Genomic DNA, 12493 nt, shown 5'->3' with positions numbered 1-12493 from the left:
TGTCCCCTTTCCCACTGTGCCGTTTCCCTTCTGGATTTGCAGGACTTCTGTAAGACCTCCACGGCTGCACGTACTGCAAACACCACCCTGCACTCTGTGGTGTGTCTGTTCACTTTCTTTTCTTTTCTTTCTTTTTTTTTTTTTTTAATATTTTTGAGATAAAGTCTCGCTTTGTTGCCCAGGCTGGCGTGCAGTGGCATGATCTGGGCCCACTGCAGCCTCCGCCTCCCGGGTTCAAGTGATTTTTGTGCCTCAGCCTCCCAAGTAGCTGGGATTATAGGCATCCACCAAGACACCCGGCTAATGTTTGTATTTTAGTAGAGACGGGGTTTCACCATGTTGGCCAGGCTGGTCTCGAACTCCTAACCTCAGGTGATCCACCTGCCTCAGCCTCCCAAAGTGCTGGGATTACAGGCGTGAGCCACCATGCCCGGCCCCTGTTTACTTTCTTAATGGCATCAACTAGACAACAAAAGGTCTGAATTCTAACTTTACCAGTTTATCAATCTTTGCCTTTATGTTTGGTGTCGTTTGTGTATCTCAAGGTCATAACTATATTTTCTTAGAAAATTTTGTTTTGTCAGCTGGGCACGGTGGCTCACGCCTGTACTCCCAGCACTTTGGGAGGCTGAGGCAGGCAGATCACAAAGTCAGGAGATCGAGACCATCCTGGCTAACATGGTGAAAACCCGCCTCTACTAAAAATACAAAAAATTAGCCGGGCGTGGTGGCGAGCGCCTGTAGTCCCAGCTACTGAGGAGGCTGAGGCAGGAGAATGGCATGAACCTGGGAGGTGGAGCTTGCAGTGAGTCCAGATCACGCCACTGCACTCCAGCCTGGGTGACACAGCAAGACTCCGTCTCAAAAGAAAATTTTGTTTTGTCTTTCACTTTGGATGCTGGGATGAAACAGGGATTTTATCAGTCGGCTTTTGCTGGATAATGAACCACCCCTCAACTCAGAGGTTTCAAACAACACGTGTCTGGGTGGGTCTGGCTCTCAGCTGGTCTCTGCGGATGGGCATTTGGCCAGAAGACTCAATGCCTCACTCAACTGTCCTTTGCTTCACTTTCATTTTTTCCTCATATTCCCTCGAGGTGAGGGTGAGGAAACGTTTCCTTTTAGTTTTTCCTGCGTGGTGTGTGTGGGGCTTCTGGAATCTCGGGTTTGGTATCAGTTTTACATAATCATCAGTCGTTACCTCTTTAAATATGTCTTCTGCTCATACTCTCATTCCTTCCCTTCCAGGACTCAAATCCCACATGTGAAACCTCCTGCTGTGGCTGGTGCCCTTTCTCTCTGTCACAGTTTCTAGTCTTTGTCTCTTGCATACTTTACCCCGCTAACCTAAAGCACTTGCCTGTTACATGCATAATGTACAGTAACAGTTACGCTGACGGACCCATAGATATCCCGGCCCAGCCCCAGGGAAACTGCAGGACTTCAAACTGAGTTGAAAGGGAAGCCCCAGGTGGGGGTGCTGGCCAGGCCTCTGCCCAGCGGGGTCTGCCCATCTCAGCATGCATGGTGTGTACCTTGTGTGACGTGGCACCCTCCTACACTCGGCCTGCCAGGCTGATGTGGAGTGTTCCTGGGGTTCTTCCTTCCTCACGGGTGGAGAGTAAACATGTCCACACAGGAGGAGCTCTGGTCCTCTCACTCTGTAGATCCTAACAGACACGCAGGCCCCCCAGCTGGACCTGGTCTCACTCTAGATCCTAACAGACACACAGACCACCCAGCTGGACCGGTCTCACTCTAGATCCCAACAGACACGCAGGCCCCCCAGCTGGACCGGTCTCACTCTAGATCCTAACAGACACACAGACCACCCAGCTGGACCTGGTCTCACTCTAGATCCTAACAGACACGCAGGCCCCCCAGCTGGACTGGTCTCACTCTAGATCCTAACAGACACGCAGGCCCCCCAGCTGGACCTGGTCTCACTCTAGATCCTAACAGACACGCAGGCCCCCCAGCTGGACCGGTCTCACTCTAGATCCTAACGGACACGCAGGCCCCCCAGCTGGACCTGGTCTCACTCTAGATCCCAACAGACACGCAGGCCCCCCAGCTGGACCTGGTCTCACTCTAGATCCCAACAGACACACGGGCCCCCCAGCTGGACCGGTCTCACTCTAGATCCCAACAGACACGCGGGCCCCCCAGCTGGACCGGTCTCACTCTAGATCCCAACAGACACACGGGCCCCCCATCTGGACCGGTCTCACTCTAGATCCCAACAGACACACGGGCCCCCCAGCTGGACCGGTCTCACTCTAGATCCTAACAGACACACAGGCCACCCAGCTGGACCGGTCTCACTCTAGATCCCAACAGACACACGGGCCCCCCAGCTGGACCGGTCTCACTCTAGATCCTAACAGACACGCGGGCCCCCCAGCTGGACCTGGTCTCACTCTAGATCCTAACAGACACGCAGGCCCCCCAGCTGGACCTGGTCTCACTCTAGATCCTAACAGACACGCAGACCACCCAGCTGGACCGGTCTCACTCTAGATCCTAACAGACACGCAGGCCACCCAGCTGGACCGGTCTCACTCTAGATCCTAACAGACACGCAGGCCACCCAGCTGGACCGGTCTCACTCTAGATCCCAACAGACACGCAGGCCCCCCAGCTGGACCTGGTCTCACTCTAGATCCTAACAGACACACAGGCCACCCAGCTGGACCGGTCTCACTCTAGATCCCAACAGACACACGGGCCCCCCAGCTGGACCGGTCTCACTCTAGATCCTAACAGACACGCAGACCCCCCAGCTGGACCGGTCTCACTCTAGATCCTAACGGACACGCAGGCCCCCCATCTGGACCGGTCTCACTCTAGATCCCAACAGACACACGGGCCCCCCATCTGGACCGCTCTCACTCTAGATCCCAACAGACACGCAGGCCCCCCAGCTGGACCGGTCTCACTCTAGATCCCAACAGACACGCAGGCCCCCCAGCTGGACCGCTCTCACTCTAGATCCCAACAGACACGCAGGCCCCCCAGCTGGACCGGTCTCACTCTAGATCCTAACAGACACGCAGGCCCCCCAGCTGGACCGGTCTCACTCTAGATCCTAACAGACACGCAGGCCCCCCAGCTGGACCTGGTCTCACTCTAGATCCTAACAGACACACAGGCCACCCAGCTGGACCGGTCTCACTCTAGATCCCAACAGACAGGCAGGCCCCCCAGCTGGACCGGTCTCACTCTAGATCCTAACGGACACGCAGGCCCCCCAGCTGGACCTGGTCTCACTCTAGATCCTAACGGACACGCAGGCCCCCCAGCTGGACCTGGTCTCACTCTAGATCCTAACGGACACGCAGGCCCCCCAGCTGGACCGGTCTCACTCTAGATCCTAACGGACACGCAGGCCCCCCAGCTGGACCGGTCTCACTCTAGATCCTAACAGACACACGGGCCCCCCAGCTGGACCGGTCTCACTCTAGATCCTAACAGACACGCAGGCCCCCCAGCTGGACCTGGTCTCACTCTAGATCCTAACAGACACACAGACCACCCAGCTGGACCGGTCTCACTCTAGATCCTAACAGACACACAGGCCACCCAGCTGGACCTGGTCTCACTCTAGATCCTAACGGACACGCAGGCCCCCCAGCTGGACCGGTCTCACTCTAGATCCTAACAGACACACGGGCCCCCCAGCTGGACCGGTCTCACTCTAGATCCTAACAGACACGCAGGCCCCCCAGCTGGACCTGGTCTCACTCTAGATCCTAACGGACATGCAGGCCCTGCAGCTGGACCTGGTGTCTTCTTCTGCAACATCCCATAGAAAGTGGTCTTGGGCCGGTGCCGAGGGAATCTGTGCGAATGAGTGAGGAAGAAAGCGCCTTCTCTCTGCTCTTCCTTGGAGCCCTTCTGGGAGAGCCCAGGGGCCTGGGACAGAAGCACAGCACTACTCCCTAAAAACCAAGCCATGCACCCAAACCCCAAAGCTTCCTGGGATTCCGAAGACTTCTGACTTACATCTCATTTTTGCCCTAGGAGGTTTTAGGAGGCAGCCTCTGCCAGACTGAGGGTGAGTCACTTCCAGGTTTATTTAAAGTCTGATGCTCCTAGTGTGAAATGTCCCCAGCTAATAACTGTCTGAGAAGAACTCGAATGTCATCTTCCTATGCACTGTAAGCCTCAGATTCCCCCACACCCCCAGTCACCTGAAACGGCAACCTCAGGGCATCAGACGGCCGCTCCACCTTCCTGCTCAGAAGGGCAATGTGTCATCCTGGCTCCGAGGCTGCTTCCGACAGGGATGCACATCTTGGGCCCGCTGCCCAGGAGCTGCTCTCCCCAGTGCTGCACAGTGACGTACTTGCCATTCCAGCACGAGCTCGCTCACTAACACCAGCTGCTTCTCCCCAGCTCTACACAAAAGCCTGCGACTCTCAGAGAACACTGTGGCGATCTCGTATCGTTTTTGGAGTGAAGAGGCAGTGAGGCCGGCAGATGGACAGAGGGACGAGGTGAGCAGTGGACCATCACGAGGAGCCAAAGCTGGATGGAGAAACTAAACCCAAAGAGAGCAGACGGAAGGGAAAAGCAAAACGTGGACATCAGTGAGAGAGAGCAGACATGCAATGGAGAAAGCCAACAACACTGAAACCCAGTTCTCTGAATGATCAATAAAATTGATAAAGAAAACAGAGGGGAAAAATGAGCAATGGTGGCTGCTTTCTCAGGAGAGGGGGGTGCGGACACCCGGCGGGTCTGACGGGCACCAGAAGGTTAAGACGAGGCTCTCATGAGCAATTTCATGCCAGATGAAAGCGCAAATTCTTTGAAAAACATAACCTATCAAAATTGACACACAGATATAAAAACTCTGACATACCTACTGCCATACTATATCCATTACAGAAATTTAATCTGTAATTAAACAGATTCCACAGAGAAAACTCCTGGCCCTGAGAAGTCACCGATGAGCTGCAGCAAACCCTTAAGGATGAAGAATGCATGCAGTGTTGCCCGTGTTCCCACAGAAAGCACCGTGATCGGAAATCCTAAACCCGGTTCCAGCAAATCAGACTCAGTGACATATGAAAAGGTAGCCGGGCGCGGTGGCTCACACCTGTCGTCCCAACACTTTGGGAGTCCAAGGCAGGATTGCTTGAGCCCAGGAGTTCAAGACCAGCCTAGGCAACACAGCAAGATCCCATCTCTACAAAAATGTTTACAATTTAGCCAGGTGTGGTGGCACGTACCTGCAGCCCCAGCTACTCGGGAGGATGAGTGGGAAGATCGCTTGAGCCTGGGAGGTCAAGGCTGCAGTAAGCTATGATCTTGCCATTGCACTCCAGCCTGAGTGACAGAGCAAGACTCTGTCTCAAAGACAAATAAATAAATAAAATTAAAATTAAAAGGCCAAGACCAAGAAAATCTATCTCAGAAATGCAAGATTGTTTTGACATTCAAAAATCAATCAACGTCATTGGTAAAATAAAGAACAAAAACCATAGGATCAACTCAATGGATTCAGAAAAAACATTTTATAAAATTCAATTGGTTAACAATAAATACTGTCAACAAACTGGAAGCAGGAGGTTCCCCAGTCTGGTGAAGGATATCCATGGAAAACCCTCAGTTAATGTCAGAACTTCATAGTGAAGACCCCCCAGCACTCGGCCACCTGCCTGGAGAGAGGAAGCATTTTCACTCAGTGCTGCTGCAATAACTGGGTGTCAATAGGGAAAATAAGGGACGTTGGCCCTTCTTTTGTGCTACACATGAAAGCTAATTTGAAGCAGGTCATAGATCCAAAGGGGATGGGGCACAAGGGGCACAAACACGATGACACTTCTGCAGGAAAACACAGGAGATGCCTCTGGACCAGGCACTGGTGAGGATTTCTTGGGCAGGTCTGAAAAATCCCACTGATGTAAAATTAAACACTGACAAGTTGGACTTTATAAAAATTAAAAGCAATTTCATGCAAGATGGAATAGACAAATTTGGCCAGGCGCGGTGTCTCACACCTGTAATCCCAGCACTTTGGGAGATCTGCCCGAAGCGGGAAGATCATGCGGTCAGGAGTTCAAGACCAGCCTGGCCAACATGGTGAAAACCCGTCTCTACTAAAAATTCAAAATTAGCGGAGCATGGTGGCGCATGCCTGTAATCCCAGCTACTCGGGAGGCTGAGGCAAGAGAATTGCTTGAACCCAGGAGGCAGAGGTTGCAGTGAGCTGAGATTGTGCCATTGCCCTCCAGCCTGGGTGACAGAGTGAGACTCTGTCAAAAAAAAAAAAAAAAAAAAGAAGAAGAAAAGAAAAAAAAAGAGATAAATTCCTTGAAAAACACAACCTACCAAAACTGACACAGCAAATATAAAAACTCTGAATATCTATGACAATACTATATCTACTACAAATTCATCAAGAGACACCGTCAAGACAATGAAAGAGCAAGCCAGAAGCTGGTGAAGATGTTTGTAATACATTTAGATGGCAGAGGATTTCTGTACAGATAGATAAAGAATTACAAATAATTAAGAAAGCAACAACCAAAGGAAAGCATTGACAGTGCCTTGAGCAGGTGCTTCACAGGAGAGGGTATCCAGGCAGCCCTAAGCATTGACAGTGCCTTGAGCAGGTGCTTCACAGGAGAGGGTATCTGGGCAGCCCTAAGCATTGACAGTGCCTTGAGCAGGTGCTTCACAGGAGGGGGTATCCGGGCAGTACTAAAGCATTGACAGTGCCTTGAGCAGGTGCTTCACAGGAGGGGGTATCCGGGCAGCCCTAAAGCATTGACAGTGCCTTGAGCAGGTGCTTCACAGGAGAGGGTATCCGGGCAGCCCTAAGCATTGACAGTGCCTTGAGCAGGTGCTTCACAGGAGAGGGTATCCGGGCAGCCCTAAGCATTGACAGTGCCTTGAGCAGGTGCTTCACAGGAGGGGGTATCCGGGCAGTCCTAAAGCGCTGACAGTGCCTTGAGCAGGTGCATCACAGGAGCGGGTATCCGGGCAGCCCTAAATTGCTGACAGTGCCTTGAGCAGGTGCTTCACAGGAGGGGGTATCCGGGCAGCCCTAAATCGCTGACAGTGCCTTGAGCAGGTGCTTCACAGGAGGGGGTATCCGGGCAGCCCTAAAGCATTGACAGTGCCTTGAGCAGGTGCTTCACAGGAGAGGGTATCCAGGCAGCCCTAAAGCATTGACAGTGCCTTGAGCAGGTGCTTCACAGGAGAGGGTATCTGGGCAGCCCTAAAGCATTGACAGTGCCTTGAGCAGGTGCTTCACAGGAGGGGGTATCCGGGCAGCCCTAAACATTGACAGTGCCTTGAGCAGGTGCTTCACAGGAGGGGGTATCCGGGCAGCCCTAAACATTGACAGTGCCTTGAGCAGGTGCTTCACAGGAGGGGGTATCTGGGCAGCCCTAAACATTGACAGTGCCTTGAGCAGGTGCTTCACAGGAGGGGGTATCTGGGCAGCCCTAAACATTGACATGCCTTGAGCAGGTGCTTCACAGGAGGGGGTATCTCGGCAGCCCTAAACATTGACATGCCTTGAGCAGGTGCTTCACAGGAGGGGGTATCTGGGCAGCCCTAAACATTGACAGTGCCTTGAGCAGGTGCTTCACAGGAGGGGGTATCCGGGCAGCCCTAAACATTGACAGTGCCTTGAGCAGGTGCTTCACAGGAGAGGGTATCCGGGCAGTCCTAAGCATTGAACACGTGCACAGAATCAGCATTCATCAGAGGAATGCAAATTAACACCACAGTGAGATACCACCACACCCCCACCAGGATGACGAACATTAAAAAGACTGACAATACCAAGCGTCAGCTGGCGAGGACGGGGAGCAGTAGGAAGTTCTGTATGTTGCTGTGGGAGTGTGAACGGTACAATCACTTTGAAAATCATTTTGACAATTTCTAATAAAGCTAAACGTATGTCCACCCTACGGCCCAGCAATGCTCCTTCTAGGTGTGTGCCCAAGAGATGGAGGCATCTGTCCACAACAAGTCTTGAGTCTTCACAGGATCCTGGTGCATTACACCCCAAACTGGAAACAGTGCCAGCATTTAGCAAGAGGAGAATGGATACGCAAATCAGGGTCCACGCAAATCAGGGTCCACGCACGGGGTGGGGTACAACCCGGGGGAAAGGGAAAGAATACTGTGGTAGGCACAAACATTGTCCAAGTCTCAAAGCTCAGATGGAGTGGAACAGTCAGATTCTATAGCACAGGACACACCAAGGGACTCCAGTTTATTCGACGCTTGAGAAAGGAAAAATGAATTGCCAAGCTAGAAATCAGACTGTGAGTGTCTGGTAGGGGTAGGGTGGGGAACCGTTGCCTGGGAAGGGGCAGGAGGGGACTTCCTGGGAGATGGAAATGCTCCATATTTTGCTCAGGGGGTCAGTCACATGAGCGCATATATGTATGAGCTCTACTGTGCTGTAAAGTTACAATGGATGCATTTTACTGCCTGTAAACTGCACCTTAACATAAAATAAAGCAAGCACCCCTCAAAGTCCAAACTAACATGCACAAGTATATAAGCAACCTGCGGTGCGTGGGTCGGAGCGGAGCTGCCCGGGGCGCAGCAGAGCACGGCTCACGCAGGCACTGCGAGGCTGCAGCTGCCGCGGGAACGCCCGCCACCCACCCTGAAGTCAAGTAGGACACGGTGATTTCTCCTAATTCGAGAATAGCAGGGATAGCTGCGGCTCGGACTTTGATTTCTCCCTGAGGCATTAATAATGGAAAAGGCTCATCATGTTCGGTGTGGAGTATTTTTAAACGGTTGGCATTTCGTAAGTGAATTCTCTTTACTCTGACTTTTCTGTTGTCTTCTGTTTTTTCCTCCAGCTTTAGTGAGGCATAATTGATACACAATTACATGTAGTTAGCTGCCCGTGTTTAAAGTGCACAGCGTGTTGAATTTTGACACAACACCCCGAACCCATCTCTGCGGCTCTCAGTGTTCCCTCCCACCTCTCGCGGTCCCTCCCTCCCCTCCCTCCTCCCCCTTACTTCCCCTCCCCTCCCTCCTCCCCTCCCTCTGCCCTCCCTTTCTCATCCCTCCTCCTCTCCCTCCTCCCTTTCTCCTCCATTTTCCCCTCCCTCCTCCCTTTCACCTCCCTCCTCCCCTCCCTCCTGCCTCTGTCCTCTCCTCCCTCTGTCCTCTCCTTCCTACCTCCTACCTGTCCTGCATCTACAGCAAGCGCAGGTCTGCCTCCTGCCACTGCTGGTGAGTTTGCTGTAGGATTCTGGATACACGGGATTATACTGTGTAGACTTTTTCATCTGACATCTTTCATTTGGCAGAATTATCCTGAAGTCCATACGTCAGTACTTCCTCCCTTTTTGTTGCTGAGTGCTACAGTCATGCGTCACTTAATGACAGGGAGACTTTCTGAGAGATGCATCAGTAGGCGGTTTTGCTGTTGTGAGAACATCAGAGGCGATTCACACACACCGAGACGGTAGAGTCTGCGAGACACCTAGGCCATGCTGTGCAGCGTATCACTCCTGGGCTGCGCACCTGTGCAGTCTGTGACTGCACTGAATACTGCAGGCGACGAACACAGTGGCATTTGTGTATCTAAACACCCGTGCAGCGTGTGACTGCACTGAATACTGCAGGCAACTGTAACGCGGTGGCATTTGTGTATCTAAACGCCCGTGCAGCGTGTGACTGCACTGAATACTGCAGGCGACTGTAATGCGGTGGCATTTGTGTAGCTAAACGCCCGTGCAGCGTGTGACTGCACTGAATACTGCAGGCCACTGTAACGCGGTGGCACTTGTGTATCTAAACGCCCGTGCAGCGTGTGACTGCACTGAATACTGCAGGTGACTGTAACGCGGTGGCATTTGTGTATCTAAACAGCCGTGCAGAGTGTCACTGCACTGAATACTGCAGGCGACTGTAACGCGGTGGGATTTGTGTATCTAAACGCCCGTGCAGCGTGTGACTGCACTGAATACTGCAGGCGACTGTAACGCGGTGGCATTTGTGTATCTAAACGCCCGTGCAGCGTGTGACTGCACTGAATACTGCAGGCGACTGTAACGCGGTGGCATTTGTGTATCTAAATGCCCGTGCAGAGTGTGACTGCACTGAATACTGCAGGCGACTGTAACGCGGTGGCATTTGTGTAGCTAAATGCCCGTGCAGAGTGTGATTGCACTGAATACTGCAGGCGGCTGTAACGCGGTGGCATTTGTGTAGCTAAACGCCCATGCAGCGTGTGACTGCACTGAATACTGCAGGTGACTGTAACACGATGGCATTTGTGTAGCTAAACGCCCGTGCAGCGTGTGACTGCACTGAATACTGCAGGCGACTGTAACGTGGTGGCATTTGTGTATCTAAACGCCCGTGCAGCGTGTGACTGCACTGAATACTGCAGGCAACTGTAACGTGGTGGCATTTCTGTATCTAAACACCCGTGCAGCGTGTGACTGCACTGAATACTGCAGGTGACTGTAACGCCATGGCATTTGTGTAGCTAAACACCTGTGCAGAGTGTGACTGCACTGAATACTGCAGGTGACTGTAACGCGGTGGCATTTCTGTATCTAAACGCCCATGCAGCATGTGACTGCACTGAATACTGTAGGCAACTGTGACGCCGTGGCATTTGTGTAGCTAAACGCCCGTGCAGAGTGTGACTGCACTGAATACTCCAGGCGACTGTAACGGGGTGGCATTTGTGTATCTAAACACCCGTGCAGCGTGTGACTGCACTGAATACTGCAGGCGACTGTAACGCGGTGGCATTTGTGTAGCTAAACGCCCGTGCAGAGTGTGACTGCACTGAATACTGCAGGCGACTGTAACGGGGTGGCATTTGTGTATCTAAACGCCCGTGCAGAGTGTGACTGCACTGAATACTGCAGGCGACTGTAACGGGGTGGCATTTGTGTAGCTAAACGCCCGTGCAGCGTGGGACTGCACTGAATACTGCAGGCCACTGTAATGCGGTGGCACTTGTGTATCTAAACGCCCGTGCAGCGTGTGACTGCACTAAATACTGCAGGTGACTGTAACGCGGTGGCATTTGTGTATCTAAACAGCCGTGCAGAGTGTGACTGCACTGAATACTGCAGGCGACTGTAACGCGGTGGCATTTGTGTAGCTAAACGCCCGTGCAGCGTGTGACTGCACTGAATACTGCAGGCGACTGTAACGGGGTGGCATTTGTGTATCTAAACTCCCGTGCAGAGTGTGACTGCACTGAATACTGCAGGCGACTGTAACGCGGTGGCATTTGTGTAGCTAAACGCCCGTGCAGCGTGTGACTGCACTGAATACTGCAGGCGACTGTAACGGGGTGGCATTTGTGTATCTAAACGCCCGTGCAGAGTGTGACTGCACTGAATACTGCAGGCAACTGTAACGCGGTGGCATTTGTGTAGCTAAACACCCGTGCAGAGTGTGACTGCACTGAATACTGCAGGCGACTGTAACGCGGTGGCATTTGTGTATGTAATCGCCCGTGCAGCGTGTGACTGCACTGAATACTGCAGGCGACTATAACGCGGTGGCATTTGTGTATCTAAACACCCGTGCAGCATGTGACTGCACTGAATACTACAGGCGACGAACACAGTGGCACTTGTGTATCTAAACACCCGTGCAGCGTGTGACTGCACTGAATACTGCAGGCGACTGTAACGCGGTGGCATTTGTGTAGCCAAACGCCCGTGCAGTGTGTGACTGCACTGAATACTGCAGGCGACTGTAACGCGGTGGCATTTGTGTGTCTAAACATAGAAAAGGTACAGTAAAAATATGGAATGAAAGAAAAAAGTAGGGAGTAGTGACATCATTGAAACAGCTGACTGGAAGCCCCCAGCACTGGTGTCCCTCACAAAGACCCAGAACAGTAAACAAGCCAGGAAATGGGTTTTTTTTTTTTTTGAGATGGTGTTTCATTCTTATTGCCCAGACCAGAGTGCAATGGTGTAATCTCAGCTCACTGTAGTCTGTACCTCCCAGGTTCAAGTGATTCTCATGCCTCAGCCTCCCAAGTAGCTGGGATTACAGGCGCCTGCCACCATGCCTGGCTAGTTTTTTTGTTTTTTGTTTTTGTTAGTAGGGATGGGGTTTCACCATGTTGGCCAGGCTGGTCTCAAACTCCTGACCTCAGGTGATCTGCCTGCCTCAGCCTCCGAAAGTGCTGTGATTACAGGCATGAGTCACTGCACCCGGCCATGAGCCATGAAATGTTAATGAAAGTCCCCACAGAGAGCTCCAGAACACATCAGAGGAGCCACAGCAACCCTGGCAAGCCCAGAAATTCATGACAGTCACAAAAAGAACAAAAGGAAACGCCGGGCCCCTGACACCCCATCCTCTAACCAGGGTCAGCTGGAACCCAGGAGAATATCTCCCTTTGGTGAGGAAGTAATCAAGAGGACCCCAGCAGCCCCCATCAACACCATGGACACCCACCGGCCCCACCCTTGGGGTCCCTTGCAGCCCTCACAGGCACGAAGCCCAGGATGGA

The sequence above is a fragment of the Pan troglodytes genome, chromosome 22, assembly GCF_028858775.2.
Source record: "Pan troglodytes isolate AG18354 chromosome 22, NHGRI_mPanTro3-v2.0_pri, whole genome shotgun sequence".
Taxonomy (NCBI): domain Eukaryota; kingdom Metazoa; phylum Chordata; class Mammalia; order Primates; family Hominidae; genus Pan; species Pan troglodytes.
The sequence above is the reverse complement of the archived record's forward strand: the minus strand, read 5'-3'. Positions refer to the sequence as shown.